Source organism: Myotis brandtii, unplaced genomic scaffold (assembly GCF_000412655.1).
Source record: "Myotis brandtii unplaced genomic scaffold, ASM41265v1 scaffold247, whole genome shotgun sequence".
NCBI classification, from domain to species: Eukaryota; Metazoa; Chordata; class Mammalia; order Chiroptera; family Vespertilionidae; genus Myotis; species Myotis brandtii.
In genome coordinates, this window is record NW_005359352.1 from 2530665 (window position 1) to 2541072 (window position 10408).

General features: G+C 54.6%; 1 pseudogene; it reads right to left on the reverse strand.

Annotated features, from left to right (window-relative positions):
* Nucleotides 1–360: 360 nt before the first annotated feature.
* Nucleotides 361–5773, reverse strand: LOC102260798 (annotated as a pseudogene).
* Nucleotides 5774–10408: the final 4635 nt, after the last annotated feature.

The window sequence follows — 10408 nt, forward strand, 5'->3', positions numbered from 1 at the left end:
GTGCTGGTCCTGCCGGAGCCGAGGAGGAAACAGACTCCTCGTGCCTCCTCTCTCACACCTCCCTTGTGCCCGCAGAACCCGGGCCAGTGCAGCGCGAACTTTCCATCAAGGTGACATTGGCTTAACACAGAAAAATGGCACGTATTTGTTTAAAGGCCAGACAGAGCCCTAGCTGGTGTGGTTCAGTGGATAGAGCGTCGGCCTGTGGACCTAAGGGTCCCGAGTTTGACTCTGGTCAGGATACAGGCCCGGGTTGCAGGCTCGATCCTCAGTAGGGGGCGTGCAGGAGGCAGCCAATCCATAATTCTCTCTCATCATTGATGTTTCTATCTCTCTCTCCCTCTCCCTTCCTCTCTGAAATCAATAAAAAGTAAGGACAGCCCCGGGGTTGAGGGGGCGGCTGTATCCTGGAGTGACCGCCCTGGCCGTCAGCAGCCAGCGGGGCCCGGCAAGGCCGGTAAGGACAGCCCCGGGGTTGAGGGGGCGGCTGTATCCTGGAGTGACCGCCCTGGCCGTCAGCAGCCAGCGGGGCCCGGCAAGGCCGGTAAGGACAGCCCCGGGGTTGAGGGGGCGGCTGTATCCTGGAGTGACCGCCCTGGCCGTCAGCAGCCAGCGGGGCCCGGCAAGGCCGGTAAGGACAGCCCCGGGGTTGAGGGGGCGGCTGTATCCTGGAGTGACCGCCCTGGCCGTCAGCAGCCAGCGGGGCCCGGCAAGGCCGGTAAGGACAGCCCCGGGGTTGAGGGGGCGGCTGTATCCTGGAGTGACCGCCCTGGCCGTCAGCAGCCAGCGGGGCCCGGCAAGGCCGGTAAGGACAGCCCCGGGGTTGAGGGGGCGGCTGTATCCTGGAGTGACCGCCCTGACCGTCAGCAGCCAGCGGGGCCCGGTCACTCGTAGGTTGGGCTTCCCCGTTTCTTCCAGGAAAGAGGCCCTTCCGTGGGCAGCCCCGAGGCACGTGGGTGCCCGGCCTCCAGGGAGAGGCTGAGCGGCTCCCCCTCCCCGCCTGCTCCTGGTCAGAATGGAGCGGGGCTGCGGGAGGGACTGTGGCCGCTGGAGAAGGCCGCCTTGGACACAGAGCTGCTCCTAAGAGAACCGACGGAATCAGCTCCACCTCACCCAGAGTCTGCGTCTCCACAGGGCCCAGGAGGCCCGGGTGGTGCTGGGCAGGGCCCGGGGGCGGGACTGAGACGGGAGGACTCTGCTGCCTTGTCTTCCCACCCACGCTCCGGATTTCTACTTGTATTTTTAAAAATACATTTTCATTGGTTTCAGAGAGCAAGGGGGAGAGAGGCAGAAACATCAACGATGAGAGAGGATCATGGATCAGCCGCCTCCTACATGCCTCACACTGGGGATCAAGCCTGCAACCCGGGCGTGTGCCCTGACCAGGTATCGGACCATGACCTCCTGGGTCATAGGTCGACGCTCAACCACTGAGCCACGCCTGCCAGCCAAATGTCTACTTATTTTTCAAATAATTTTCAGAGACTGTCCCCCATCGGCCGGATAACAGCTGTCACCCTGAGTGCATGCGCCCAGGGAGCCGCCGGCACCGGTTCCATCGCTGCAGGAGGCACTGCTGTGTGCTACTTCCTGCCCCAAATATTCTGTTCCCGGCCCTGAAAGGGAAGCTAGAGAGGGAATATCCTTCCCAGCAAGTGGCACATCTTCTGAAACGTAGAATTGGAAATTCTGGTGTCTGCTGACCCGAGGGCTGTCCTGCCCCGAGGCCCCCTGGCCGGAGCCTGGCCGCAGAGGCACAGCCTGCATGAGCCCATGCCCAGGATAAAGCCCTGTCCCGGCCGAACGAGGCGGCCGGCTCACGCTGAGGCCCGAGGTGGCATCTGTGCTGGCAGGGGCTGTGCTGGATCATGGTCTTCAACCCTCCCACCAGCTTCCCAGCGAGACGGGCGGCAATCCCTGATCTGAGGGGAGCTCTGAGCCGGTCAGCCCACGGCTTCCAGAACCCTCCCTGGGCAGCGGCTGAGCGGGGCCTGGAGCTGGTCAGTGCTTTGCTTCCCTTTCCTCTCCGGACAGAACACCCCAATCCCATCTGGGGTCCTACAGGACCCTCGTGTGTGCTGGCCGGGGTGACCCTCACCCCTGGCAAGGCTCGCACTGACCAGGAAACTCACTGTCCAGGAGTCACAGCCGCCATGACCTCAGGCATCATGAGTTCAGATTGTGGGCTTTGGAGGAGTCTCCAGAGGACAATGCCTTTCGGGGTGACAAGGCCGCCCCGAGTCTACCCTTGATCCAACCCCCTTATAGGGAAGGGTCCCGCCACGAACACCACAGGCACACTCTCTCCTGGGAGCTGGTTCCACAAACGTGCCTGCTGCCCACACCCCTCCCCGCCTCTGATAGGGGAACCTGGGGTTAAGGGGTAACGCAGGCATGCAGTGGAAAGGGATATTCCGGCTGCTCTCACAGGACAGATTGGAATGAGATGCATGGAGTCACAGGTCCTGGTCCCAGGCCAGCCTCTCTCCTCCCCTCCTCTTCCTTCCTGCTGTGGGCACGTGGGCCCCATGGCCGGAGCCCGAGGACCACCTGGCACCACAGAGAAAGGACCAGGGCCTCGTCTCAGAGCACTGATCCTCATGCCCTGAGCAAAGTCAGACCTAAAGTCACCTCAAAGGATGGTCTGATATTAAACTTCTTTAAAAAAATTTAAATTCTTTATTGTTTAAAGTATTACATAAGTCTCCTCTCCCCTCTGCTCTTGCCCCACCCCCAGCACATGCCCTCTCCCTTCCCCCCACCCCTGTCTGTGTCCATTGGTTATGCTCATATGCAAGCATACAAGTCCTTTGGTTGATGTCTTACCGCCTCACCCCCTGCCTTCCCTCAGGATGGACAGTCTGTTCAATGCATCTATGACTCTGGTTCTATATTTGTTCATCAGTTTACGTTGTTCATTATATTCCACAAATGAGTGAGATCATGTGGTACTTATCTTTCTCTGACGGGCTTATTTCACTTAGCATAATGCTCTCCAGTTCCATCCATGCTGTTGCAAATGGTAAGAGTTCCTTCTTTTTTACAGCAGCATAGTATTCCATCGTGTAGATGTACCACAGTTTTCTAATCCATTCATCTACTGATGGGCACTTAGGCTGTTTCCAAATCTTAGCTATGGTGAATTGTGCTGCTATGAACATAGGGGTGCATATATCCTTTCTGATTGGTGTTTCTGGTTTCTTGGGATATATTCCTAGAAGTGGGATCACAGGGTCAAATGGGAGTTCCATGTTTTGTTTTTTGAGGAAACTCCATACTGTCTTCCATAGTGGCTGCACCAGTCTGCATTCCCACCAGCAGTGCACAAGTGTTCCTTTTTCTCCACATCCTCTCCAGCACTTGTCATTTGTTGATTTGTTGATGATAGCCAGTCTGACAGGTGTGAGATGGTACCTCATTGTTGTTTTGATTTGCATCTCTCGGATGATTAGTGACTTTGAGCATGTTTTCATATGTCTCTTGGCTTTCTGAATGTCCTCTTTTGAAAGGTGTCTATTTAGATCCTTTGCCCATTTTTTGATTGGATTGTTTATCTTCCTTTTGTTAAGTTGTATGAGTTCCCTATAAATTTTGGAGATTAGGCCCTTATCAGATATAATGTTGGCAAATATGTTCTCCCATGTAGTGGGCTTTCTTGTTGTTTTGTTGATGGTTTCTTTTGCTGTGCAGAAACTTTTTATTTTGATGTAGTCCCATTTGTTCATTTTCTCTTTAGTTTCAACTGCCCTAGGAGCTGTATCAGTGAAGAAATTGCTTTGGCATATGTCTGAGATTTTGTTGCCTTTGGATTCTTCTAGAATTTTTATGGTTTCCTGTCGTACATTTAAGTCCTTTATCCATTTTGAGTTTATTCTTGTGTATGGTGTAAGTTGGTGGTCTAGTTTCATTTTCTTGCATATATCTGTCCAATTTTCCCAACACCATTTATTGAAGAGACTACCTTGGCTCCATTGTATGTTCTTGCCTCCTTTGTCAAATATTAATTGAGCATATTGGTTCGGGCTAATTTCTGGACTCTCTATTCTATTCCACTGATCTATATGTCTGTTCTTGTGCCAGTACCAGGCAGTTTTGAGAACAGTGGCTTTGTAATACAGCTTGATATCTGGCATTGAGATCCCACCTACTTTGTTCTTTCTCAGGATCGCTGCAGCCTTCTCTGGGATCTTCTGACAAGATTTTTTCTTTACTCTTAAAGTGCTTTCTATTCAGTGAAGCCATCTTTGGAGTTAGTCTTTACTCTCACCTCATCTGTCATCTTGACTTCAACCTGATATTCTCTTCTTTTGGTCTGGACCTTCAGATTTTAAAAGTAGCTTCAAGCTGAGGAAAGGTCATTTCTCCACAGTTCAGTTCTCTGAAAAACTTCCACCTCCCACTGAAAGTCATGGTCCAGGAGTGAAGCAATCACACGCTAGAACTCCAGGGCAATTAGAAGTCATTATGAACACTTGCATTGGTTGACCTTGTTTATCACAAGCCTGAAAATGCAGAGTCCTGAAAAAGGTGGCCTCCCTGTACACACATGTGATATTTCAAAAGGAGAGGGCAGTCTGAAGGAGGCAGAGGCTTGATCACCAAAACTCAGCACAATGAAAATAAACAATCCTATACAATAAAGAGCTAATATGCAAATGGTTGTCACACCCTCACACCTAATGCTGTAATGGCTCAGACACTCAACACTGGGGAGAGAGGAATGGGGACCAGCCAGGCACAAATGAACTCACGAGAGAGGAATGGGGACCAGCCAGGCTGTAGCCAAGGAGAGGGACAAGCCGCCTGCCCCGTGGTCCGGGTGCCTGTGGCTGTGGCCTGAGTGAAGCTGCCCACCCACAGTCCCCACGGCTGTAGCTGGCCTGGGCGAAGCCGGCCCCAGTCCTGGGTGCCTGTGGCCGGCCAGAGGGAGGGAAGCCTGGGTCCCGGGTGCCTGCAAGTGGCCAGAGGAGGGAATTCTGGGTCCCGGGTGCAGGGTGAGGTAGAGGCGGTTAGGGGCAATCAGGCCAGCAGGGGAGCAGTTAGGGGAGATCAGGCTGGTAGGGGAGCAGTTAGGGGTTATCAGGCAGGCAGGCAGGCAGGCAAGTGGTTAGGAGCCAGCGGTCCTGGATTGTGAGACGCAGTTGGACATCCTCCGAGGGGTCCTGGATTGGAGAGGGTGTAGGCCGGGCTGAGGGACCTCCCACCCTGTGCATGAATTTCATGCACCGGGCCTCTAGTAATGAATAATGGGCACTAGAATTCAAATTACCCGATGTTTTAAAGAGAGGGGAGGGTCAGTTTTCAATTCCATTTTAACACCACATTACAAAAGAACTATTTTTAAAAATAAAAAAGGATTGAGGGAAAATAAAATAAAATAAAATAAAATAAAAAGATTATCTAAACCATTGAATGACCCCTGTTTGTTCTTGATAAACGTCACTCACATCTTCCTCCTCTATTCCCAGTTCTCTTGGAGCGTGATGATCAGCAACTCTCGGACCCTCCAAGAGAAACCTGAGCGAGTTCCTCGGAGCTCCCTGCCTTAGCGTGATTCGTTGAGTTTCTTGAGATGTGTTGTCATTTTCACTCCCTAGCGAATCTCGCTGCTGTTCTGCCCAATGACTTTGAGTTTAAGGAATTCTCCTTCCTTCTGATCCCCCAAGTCCTCAGTGAAGGTTTTGCCTCCTGGTCAGACATGGTGATGGCACTTCACCCGGGGTCTCTGCACTGCAGTGGCCTCAGGTAAGCAGGACCTCGCTCTGCAGTTTACAAATCCATCCATCTTCCCACAGCACGACACCGTGGTTGCTCCCTCCAGCTTTGTTCTTCTTTCTCAGGATTGCTGCAGCCAGTCAGGGTCTTTTTTTATTCCAGATGAATTTTTGGAGCGTTTGTTCTAGGTCTTTGAAGTATGCTGTTGGTATTTTAATGGTGATTGCATTGAATCTGTAGATTGCTTTGGGTACTATGGACATTTTAATGATGTTGATTCTTCCAATCCATGAACATGGTATATTCTTCCATTGATATTAAACTTTTTAAATTGAAGAGCAGTCTATGGTGGGGAGGCATGTCCTAGGCCAGTATCTTCCCTGACAAAGGCCAACTTCCATCTTTACTGAGCCCGTTGTCTTTTTGCACTGAGGATAACACCTGTGAAATGTCAGGGTGACTTGTCACTTCCCCTTTTTCAGGACCCTCCTTGGTCCTGGCTGCGGGTCACAAGATGGGCAGTCACGGGCAGAGGATGAGTCTTTCTCTGGCCTCTCCCAGCCTCGATCGGGGGACAGGGACCTCTGAAGGCCTGGGAAGCAGCAATAAGCAAGGTGGAGCGAATGGCTTTAGTTCACATCTCAGAATGACTAACAAGGGCCAGGTGCCTCTCCCCTGGGCGTGCTGACAGCTCCCAGAGGCCCGAGGCTGTGGATTGCAGGGAGTGGGTGCCGTGGCCCCAGGTCAGCAGGGCCATGTGGTGGTGCCCTCAGGCCCCAGCCCTGGGGACCTGCTGACCCTCCAGCTCGGCCCACCCCTTCTCCTGCACCCCAGCCCGACCCACTTCCTCCCAGGGGCCTGCGCCTCTGCCCTGGGAACTGGGCTGCTCACCCAGCACTTTCCACTCAACCAGACGCCTGCCCCGTGCGGCTCAGGGAAAGGCTGAGCCTTTCTGATGAATACGTCCCCGCAGAAAGGACTATGGGGGTGACTTACAGCAAGGGTGGCTCCCCACAGAGACCTCGGAGAGGCCACTCCGTTTCTCTGCCTCAGTTTTCCTACCCACAGGATGGGTGGCACCGTCTTTGCTCCTTCATGTCGTTGTTTGGATGGAAGGAGGCGAGAGGGTCAGGAGTCTGCACACCTCCACGCGCACAAGGTGCTGACCTGGGTGCTCCTGAGGGCGTCGCGCTGGGGGACCCACAGCCCAATCAGAACGGGACTCCTGGTGTCTGAAGACAGCCCAGCACTTGTGCTTGGAAGGGATGGTGGCAGCCGTCACGTCACATCACACCACGTCCGAGGGAAGAGACCCTGGAAAGAATTCAGCCACGGTGTCATTTTACAAGATGAGGAATCAGAGAGCAGAGGCGGGAAAGACTGGCCGGGGCCCGGCTCGGAGTGGCGCCTGGTCCTGCTCTGCACCCGCTTCCCTCTGTGCTACGCGGTGAAGGCAATGGCAGCGGGGACAACGCCCCTCACAGCGCAGTCTGTCTTTGTAGCCAACAGACCTCTCATGAATAGCAATGACTATTTTTGAACAAACAAATGACTTTAGGCACCATATTCAGGTCAAAAATCATCAGACAGGCTCAGCCTTTCCCTGAGCCGCACGGGGCAGGGTCTGGTGGAGTGGAAAGTGCTGGGTGAGCGGCCCAGTTCCCAGGGCAGAGGCGCGGGCCCCGGGAGGAAGTGGGTCGGGCTGGGGTGCAGGAGAAGGGGTGAGCTGAGCTGGGGCCTGAGGGTACTGCCATGGGCCCTGGCAGACAGTGACTGCGGACCAGACGGGGTTGCGCATGGAGAGAGAAACTGCTTTACAGTAGACCTGGGAGCGAGGCCTGCGTGGTGGAAACCACAGGGGACATTGTCCCTTTCGTGCTGCAGGCCACACCCTCTCCAGCCTCCGTGGGGGGACTGACGAGGGGGTCACCTCCAAGTGTGTGGATTCCGCTTGTGCCCCCACTGGGCTCAGATGGAAATGGTTTGGGTGTGATGGTTGACACGTCTGGATAATGCTCATTGTTAGGACCAAGCCGGGACTGGTGGGCAGAAGCAGAGAATGAGGATAATATCTCGAGGCAAGAGAGAGACGCTCCAGGCAAGGAGGGCAAACCCATGCCAGACCTGACCTATTTCGACTGTGATGGAGAGGAGGCTGTGTGGGAGGCTGTGTGGGAGGTGGGGGGGGGGGGGGAATCAGGCCACATGCTGAGGGCAGCTGCCGATGAAATGTCCTCAACTCTCCGCGCTGAGGAGGAAGCCTGGTGGTGGCCTTGGCCTGACTGGGAGGCCCAGGGAGCAGGTGACTGAGGGGTCGTGGCTGGGGCTGAAGAGAGCAGCTGAGAGCCTGCCTGGTGCTCACACAGGGAGGGTGTGACTACTCAGGGTCCAGGAAACTTAAATTCCATGAAACAAGACTTCATTGAATAGGCTGGTGAATTCTTGGATAAACTGAAAGCTTGTATTTTATTCATCTCTACCCAGTTCCTCACCTGTAGTGTGTGTGCTTAATATTGACCACTCATCTCGCTAGCCACTCTTAGAAATTTAAGGGGTACCTGTGCACACACAATTTTCTTCCTCCATCCACCCATCCATACATTCACACATCCATACATCCATCCACCCACCATCGGTCTATCATCCATCCACCATCCACCCATCACCATCCATCATCCATCCAACAATCTACCATCCATGCACCCATCTATCCATCCATCCATCCATCCATCCACCATCTATCCAATCCATCCACCATCCATCCATCCATCCATCCATCCATCCATCCATCCACCATCCATCCATCATCCATCCATCCCTCCATCATCCATCCACCATCCACCCTTCCACCCACCCATCATCCATCCACTCATACACCGAACAATACAACCAACAAAGTAACCATCCACCCACTCACCCAATCATTCACCATACAATGTTTATAGAGAACCTACACATATCAAGTTATATACTAGGGACTGGAAGATACAACCTGCATACGGTAGGAGTGACATTAGCTCTTCAAAGTTCACTTTTTCATTGAGTAGACACACGTGGTGCCCACTTCCTCTCTGTATGTTCCAAGTGGCTTCTGCCCATCATGACTCAGTAATTGCTGCTGCCAATGTAAACCATGACCCTGCCCTCGAAACGCTGTGGAGAAAAAGCAGAGTTTTCCCCAGAGCTCCTGTCTCCCAGGACGCTCAACTCCTGCTTCACCTCCTTCACAGACCCCTGGGTGCCCACCTCCTCTACGAGGCCCTTGAGCACCAGCGTTTCTGGGGCTCACCTCTGCATCCTCGCCCCCTGGCTCTGTGCTCTCTCCCCAGCCCATCTGTCTTTTTTAAAATATATATTTTTTATTGATTTCAGAGAGGAAGGGAGAGGGAGAGATAGAAACATCAATGGTGAGAGAGAATCACTGATCAGCTGCCTCCCACACACTCCCCACTGGGAATCGAGCCCATAACCCAGGCTTGTGCCCTGACTGGGAATCAAACTGTGACCTTCTCTGGTCCATAGGTCAACACTCAACCACTGAGCCACGCCAGCCGGACGCCAGCCCATCTCTTCACACACTGCTGAGAACCCTCCCCCTGCACAGCCTTCCTCACCCTGTCGGAAGCCCAGACTCACCCCAGGCTCTGGGGCTGCGGCAGGACAGCGGTGGAAGTGGGTGTGGGGTGGAGAGCGCACGGCTGCTGGGAGGACTGGAGCAGGTGCTCACTGAGTAGCTGTCGGGGTGGCGATGAGGAGGGTGAGGGACTGTGACAGAGCAGGGTCCTGAGGAGGGAGGACACGTGGGCCTGAAGAGGGAGACGGACAGAAGGAAGCCGCGGGATCCGAGATGCGGCCCGTCTTGCGTTCCGTGTGGGAGCGTGAAGGAGGTCTCGGCTGACGGCTCCGACGCTCTGCGCGTGAGGAATCCCATTTGTTCACTCCGGGGCTCCCAGCGACGCGGCTACGGCTGGGAAGAGCCGCCACGCGGCTCTCAGTGCCACAGTGAGAACCGCGTGGCAGCAGCGGCTGTGCCTACCAGTCTCCTGTCCTGAGTGTCCTTCCTGCACCGGGTCATGTACTGAGGACTTTCCAACGACCTCGCCTCTTTCCTCAGGGGCCCATGAGTCGGTCTCAGCCCTATTCTATTTTGCAGATGGAAAAAGTTAAGATTCACAAATGTGAGGCAACGTCCTTAAGCCACAGGATCGGACCTGGTCACACAGAAGGGGCCGGCTTGCCTGGTAGTGAGCTCCCTGTCTCGGAGGGTGGTCTCGCCTAACACCTGTGAAGACCACAGACCAGAGGTGGAGTAATTCGAGGGAAGCTGGTCGTTTTATCCTCCAAACACTGGACTTGGGCAGGCGGCTCTGGGTCCCCCACCCCGGCCCGGCCTTGCCCCCTGCAGGGAGGTCCCCTGCTCCGTCTGCTCGTGCCCAGGGGGGTCGGATATAAACCTCCATATAAAACAAGACTCTCTGGCTAAGAGCATGGGTAGCAGCCATGGCAATAAAGACAACCATTCGCGTCCTCCTGGCACCTGATGCGAGGGGAGAAGTCCTGGTGGGAAGGGGAGCCGTGGGGCTGGGACGAGGTTTTCTCCACGCTCTGCCGCCCGGCCCCCGCCTGCCCTCCAACTCCCCGGGCTCCAGCCGCCCCTGCTCCTCTGGGAAGGCTGGCAGAGCGGCTGGGGGCG